The sequence below is a fragment of the Peromyscus eremicus genome, chromosome 2 (assembly GCF_949786415.1).
Source record: "Peromyscus eremicus chromosome 2, PerEre_H2_v1, whole genome shotgun sequence".
Taxonomy (NCBI): domain Eukaryota; kingdom Metazoa; phylum Chordata; class Mammalia; order Rodentia; family Cricetidae; genus Peromyscus; species Peromyscus eremicus.
Window position 1 is genome coordinate 111,434,927 of NC_081417.1, and position 7,059 is coordinate 111,441,985.

The 7,059-nt window shown below is 38.1% G+C and overlaps 1 pseudogene; it reads right to left on the reverse strand.

Annotated features, from left to right (window-relative positions):
• Positions 1-5,226: 5,226 nt before the first annotated feature.
• On the reverse strand, positions 5,227-5,618 carry LOC131905042 (cytochrome c oxidase subunit 7A2, mitochondrial-like; annotated as a pseudogene).
• Positions 5,619-7,059: the final 1,441 nt, after the last annotated feature.

Sequence of the window (7,059 nt, forward strand, 5' to 3'; positions counted from 1 at the left end):
GTAAGACGTCCTATATTTTTGGCACAATAATTTGAATATTGAATGAGGTTTAGAAACAAAAACATGTAAGAGGAAAATAAATGCACCCAAGGCCTAAGGTTCTCATTCCACTGCATGTTGATTCCAGTAAGCGGCCTGGGCAAAGGCAACATAAAAGTTATCCCAGGGATAGCGATCTTGCTTCACAACCCCTTTCCTAGGCAAGGGATCATTCTTTGTTCATGTTTGGTGTCAGACTGTCTGCAAAGAACCCTGAAAATCTAAGAAAAAAAATGTACGATTACTTTCCAAGCCACCCTAGATTTGGCCTCCTTAGGGGGTAACAAATGTTGATGCAGTTTCATTGAAAAATGGTAATGCTCCACATAGTCATGACAATGATAACAAACACAAAGATTATTATACACAGAGTTACTCACAATAATGAGCTCTGCCTTTCTTGAAAAGCTTCAACTATAAGTTGGGTGGCCATCCTTCAGCTGTCAGAGAGAGAATGCCAGCATTAGTTTAAAGGGTGAGGAGATGACCTAGACATTTGAGTTCAGCACACTTCCTTTTGTCTGGGAGTGATTTGAACTGTTGCACAGATAGAAGCCTTCCTTCTTGGCTTAACCTGCTCAAGGCAGTTCATTTGGAACCAGCAGAGCACCCCTTTCCCAAAGGTGTCCAGTATGTCTGGACACTGGATGGCAATGATGACAAAGAAGAAAACCGCAGCTTGTTTTTTAAAGCCAAACACACCACATTTGTTTTTCTTTTCCAAATATACGGTTTATTTAGAGAACCCAGTGACTCGGTTTTTCTTATATATTATTCCTAGTAGACATGTTTGCTCATATCCGTGAGTCTGCTCTGTGGGAGAGCTATGAGATTATTCCTTCCATTTTCCCAGATCATGTTTTATACAAATGCAAGCCAGATTTTTGGTATTGTAGTATAGTCTCATTAGAATGATCAATTTCTTCTCTTTCAAAACTGATGGGCATCCTACCTTGCCTAAGAGAAGGTCTTACTGGGAAGCTGTGAATTCCCAGATCACTTATTTTTTTCACCAAGAGAAACATTGCAAGGCCAGATGCACACAGCTTCATTCCCTTGAGTGTACAGAGACTTTTCAGGTTGGTTTAGCTCAAACTGCTAGGTGAACAAGTGCATCTGTGGAAGTTAATGTCCTGTAGCTTAGCCCAGATGAATAAATACGTGTCTTTATTGGCACTGTGAAGACTTTCCTTTTTTTTTTTTAGCATCTAAAGTTCATTTTATTCATTGGGAGAAATCTTCAGCCAAGACCACCTGATTTCTGAAACAGAGTTTTTGTGTGTTCCCAGTTAAATAGTAATGGCCAAGATGAAAAATTAAAATAATAAAAAGAAATGGAAAAAAAGCAGGAAATCTGACCAACCACACTGAAAATCATTTAAGTCCATTTCTTTATGGACTAACTTTCCTCAAATACAGAAAAAGCCAAGAATTTGGAAGCTTGATTTTTTTCCCTTCTTTTTAAAAATATTACTTTCTTCAATTTATTTTTATATTGGTAGATGATGTGAAAGTCATTATATTTTATAGGCCTGAACCAAATCTTACAATTTCTTACTAATATTATGCAATGACATAATGCCATTTGTAGAGGTGTCGCTAAAAGCAATTGACTTTTACTGGCTTCTGATGGCAGGCCTTGCCATTTTATATTCTGTTTTATGTAAGCTTTTCCCAAATTTATCGACCTCACAGGATTTCTCAAGTTGCTTAATTACCGTAGGAAGAAGATATCTCTGTGGCCTGACACAAAAGCCTATTAAAGCCTTTTTTTAGGAGGAACACAAGAAGTAGAGAGGTGACTGCAGATGATGGTTAGTTTAATGCATTCTGCCCATGGGTTGGATGCTGGAACGTTGAGGGAAAAGAAAAGGTCCCTGTGATTTACTTTTCACTGCCTTTTAAAATGCCAATATATATTTATATTTCTAATTTCACAGTTGAATAAAGTAACACTCACTTGTTACACCCAATGTCACAGTGACTATTAGGTGGGGATACTAAGACATTTACTTAGATTTGACTACAAATCTATGCCACCAAAAAGCAGCAATGCTTCCCTCTTGGTACTTTGGCTTCTCTTGGGAATGCTTTGAAAGAAGATATAGTCACATTGTGAGACTGCCTTATAATAAATGGGGAATTAGAAGCATCTTATGTCTCTGATTGTGAATTAAAACAACAAAACAGTTTTTGGGTTTTTTTTGTTTATTTGTTTTGTTTTGTTTTTGCTATGGTTTTTATTCATTGATGTGATGGTTAACATTGATTGTCAACTTCACAGGCACTCAAATTATCCAGGAGTCAAGCTTCTGGGCAAACCCCTGAGGGATTCTTTAGATTAGGTTGCAGTCTGCACATTATCAAGAGTAGGTTAAAAGAGGTGGAAAGACCTGTCCAGCATCATTCCATTGTTTAGAGGCCCATGCATTCTTTCTGCTTCCTGACTACAGATACAACATGACCAACACACTCCTGCCACCATGATGGACTTGCCCTCAAACCATACCCCGAAATACACCCTCCCTTCCTTGCTTAAGTTGCTTTGTTCAGGGCATTTGTCACAGAAATGGGAATGTAACTAATAAAGCTGAATTACAAAGTTTAAAGACAAGATCTCTGGGTTAAACAAAGAAATTTCACTACAGTTTCTATAATGTAGAACATTCTTTTTCAATCAAGACTTTATTTTAGATTATTTAAGTGTGTGTGTGTGTGTGCATGTTTTGTGCACATGCGTGTGTGTGCACAAGTCTGTGGGTGTCAACAGAGGACAGATGTGTTGGATCCCATGGAGCTGGAGGTAAATATCCTTGTGAGCTGCCTGTGGATGCTGGCAATCAGTCTTAGGTCCTCTGCAGGAGTAGTGAGTGTTCTTCACATTTTGGCACCCTAAGATTTTACTTTTGTATTGGAGAAATTTGAGGCCCAGAAAGAGAGAATGAAAATCTAATTTAAGCTTTGATTTGTCATCATTCATTGATCCATCCCATGGAATTAGGGTTTGGCCATCAGAGATAAGATATATGTTGCTACAAATTAATGGTCAAGTAGACAAATGTAATTTCTAGCAAGAATGATGAGTCTCTAATGCTCTGAGCTTCCTACTTTGATATCATTGGCCTAAAGTGTATGATTACTAGTATCAACTCTCTCTCTCTCTCTCTCTCTCTCTCTCTCTCTCTCTCTCTCTCTCTCTCTCTCTCTCTCTCTCTCTCACTCTGTGTGTGTGTGTGTGTGTGTATATCATCTGTTCTGTCACTGGTCTTCATGATCACTTCTCTTTTTTCTCTTATAAAATGAAACTAAATTCAAGGAAACCATTAAGAAGAAGAAGAGTCTCAGATTCTTACATGCATGATATTAGATAACTCCGAGAAACAAGGAAAGCGATGAGAAAGCAAAGATGTGATTTAGATGGGAGAAATTCAGTTGAAAGAGACTACATATGGATTACTTTATTTGGGAGACTGAAGAAGCAACTTTCTTTAGAAATCAGGGAGAAAATGGGGAAAATATAGAACAAGATATCATTGCATGTGAGTGTCCCTCCAGTTTGATGACCTGCTTATTAATCATGTTTGATGGCAGTTAATTAGTCAGTGTTTACTGAGAGGGAAATATTGGTCATATTGCTGGAGAGTGTAGCACGAATTGTTAGAAGGTCTTATTAATAAAATCAAACCTGGAGCCAGGTATTGGGGTGAACACTGAAAGATCAGAGAGACAGAACAGGCCACAGCTAACCTCACCTCGACAATGCCTCAGCTGATCTTGTTTCCTCAAACTGGAAGCTTCTGAGTCCTCATCTGGAATGAATCTCAGCTGAAACTGCTGCTAAAGGCCTAAAAGCTTAACCAGGCTCTAGTTCCTGGTCCTCACACCTTATATACGTTTCTGCTTCCTGCCATCACTTCCTGGGATTAAAGGTGTGTGTCACCACACCCGACTATTTCCAGTGTGACATTGAATTCACAGAGATCCAGATGGATCTCTGCCTTTGGAATGTTAGGATTAAAGGTGTGAGTGCCACCATTTTCTGGCCTCTATATCTAGTGGCTGTTCTGTTCTCTGACCCCAGATAAGTTTATTTGGGTGCACAATATATTGGGGAACACAATATCACCACAGAAGAGAGTGTCACAGAGAAAGAACATGGCTCACTGGCCAGTGTAAGAACAAAACGAATTGATTACAATTAGGCTGTGAAGGTTTGAGTACCATTATACCAACATAGCACACAGGATATGGTGCTCAATCACATCTTTTTTTCCATCTTTTTCCTTTTCTATGAGAAACTAGTTAGAAAATTATGTTGTCCATGTGTATTCATAGCTAGCTATCCAAGTTTCTCATGTGCAGCAGGCACTTGAGAAAACTGTTGAATGAATGAAATACATGAAGTGATTTGTCTAAATTTACAGTTTAATGATCTGACTAGGATCCAAATTGAAGTCTAGTCATTTGTCCAAGTGGTTTTTGTCTTTTCACAAGATAAATAAAACTGATCAGAACAGAGCTGTTCTGATTAAAGCATGGATTATGAAGAATACTGCCTGAAATATAGTCTTCCATTACAATCTGTGATTTTACCCAACCTAAAAGGCTATCCTCTCAGCCAATAACCCTACATTCTAGGAAGCAAATCCTTGAGCATGAGATCTTTATTCAACTTACATTGAGCAGGTAGAGACTTCATTTTAATACTTCATTTTAATCTTGAAGACAGAAGAACAGACTCACGGCTTTGAGACTAATGACTTGAGTTGTTTCTTTCCAGAACAGGGCTGCATCTTTACAAGGATGTATCTGAAGAATTTTGTAGGACAAAGTATCTCCAATATCAGTTTAGTGAAGTCCAATTCCTAGAAATGGAAGAAGACACACTAAAGTGGCCAGTGGTTATTCAAGTGGGGACATTTTTATACTTCAGAAACTATTTGGAAATCACAAGGGGCATTATTTTTGTTGTTGTTGTTTTGTTTTGTAGATATTTTTGTTTGTTTGTGTTTTTTGATCAACTGCTATGGTATCTTAGGTTGAGTCACTTATGACCAAATGCCATAGTCTGAGTGTATAATAATGTATTTCATTGTTTTGAAGACTGAAATTTGAGGCAGAGTATAACAAATATGATCAGATTCTGTAAAAGGTCTTTTCCTTTCTTTGCATGTAACTGTCTTTTTCTTTTCATGGTAAAGACTGCTTTATTGGTGGCAGTTAGTATACATCAATAAATATTGATCCCCAAAGAAGAGTTGAGTTACTCATCAGATTCCTGGTCCATCAAGCGCTGAAAGAAACTGAACCATGTGAAGACTGGGATGATGAAGTCAGTTCTGCTTCTTGGGAAATGCAGCCATAACTAGCATATAGATGGCATACGCACCAACTGTCAGACCCATTGTGAGTCTGTAGAGGAAGGCATCAGATGCTCCATCTTTCAGATGCACTGGGACCTCATTATCCTCCGGAAACAGCTTTTGTTTCTCTGGAACTTTGTTTTCAAAATGCCTTCATGAAGTAGTGCTGATGGTCCTCTGGGCAATCTGATGGAGGGCCAGCAGATTCCGAAACATCTTGGCTCAGTTGCTGCCCACCAACCGCGACTGTCTTCATGTCCTCTCATATCAGAAAAAGAAAGTAGGCTATCACTGGCTATTCTTAAAAGGGTACTAATTCCTGAATAGAACCCTATCCTCATGACCTTATTATGTTCCAATGGCCCCACACTAATATTATCACATTTTAGATTGTGATGCATGTATTTTGGGGAAAACGATATGTAGCCTATAACACAGAAGATACTCCTCTTTAGAGTGCTACTCCATACACCACCATGCACAAAACCATCCTTAGAACATTGAAATATCTGCCTAAACTCTCAGTAATATTACAGTTAGAAACTGCTGATCTAGTCTATAAATGACTAGTGAGAGATTTCTTCTACAGTGGCTCTGAGATGAAAATTTTTAGCCTTGATTTGAGTATTTCCAGAAATCTCATGTGAGCTCACTCTTTCAGTGATATCTTGGTCTAGTATTGGATGCCAGCTGAGTTGCTTTTTCTTAGTACCCTAGAATGCTGCTTTACTACCACCCTGTTTCCTTAATCATTTCTTTGTATATATCTTGTCTATTGGGTGAGAAACTCCTTGAAAGGCCAGATGTAATTCATATTCTTCATCACACTTCAAGCCTCTGGATAATGCTTCAGATAATCAAATCAATGAGTAGAGTTGCTATATTTCAAGTTACAATCTGTTTTAAACTGGTACCCTTGTGGGGAGAGGGTCAGCTCTACCCAGAGGAAGATTGAAGTAGGAAGAAAACATGCTTCATGGATTATACTTTGCCCTTTGCCTTCAGGCTGTCCTTTTGAGTTTGGGAAACTATACGTACTCTTACTTGGCATTTTCTTTACTGAAAGTAAAACTTACTATAAAAACATTGACACTGGAGTAAAATGGAAAACGTTTATAATCAACGAGTTCAATTTGCTAAGTGCTGTATTATAATCATTGAAGTGAGTTGGGCTGGCCAATTCCCAAACTTCAGTGCCAAACTGAGAAGTATTTTCTCAGTCTTGCTTTAAGTGGCCATGAGCCATTGAACCACTGAGTTTGGACATGAAGGCCAGAGAGTTGAAACCAAACCTCCCATGCCACTGAGAAGGCCAGAATTACTGACCCCACCTTTTCAACTCCAGTGTAACATCTGTAAATAATAATGTGCTTCACAATGGGAAGAGGATATGTAGGTCTTATCCACCTGTCCCCAATTTTTTTTTACCATTTTATTTAATATTTTTTATTTTTATTTTTTTATTTTACATGCCAACCAGTATTCCCCCTCCCCCCTTCTCCCATTTCCCCCCAAATTTTAAAAGGAAATGTGAAAGCAAATTTGTTATATTAAAACACTAAGGGACCATGGTATAGAATGTAATATTTATATGATCTTTTCAGTTGAAATTATCTTTAGAAAAACTCTCATCCGTGATAGAAATATAGCAGCATTT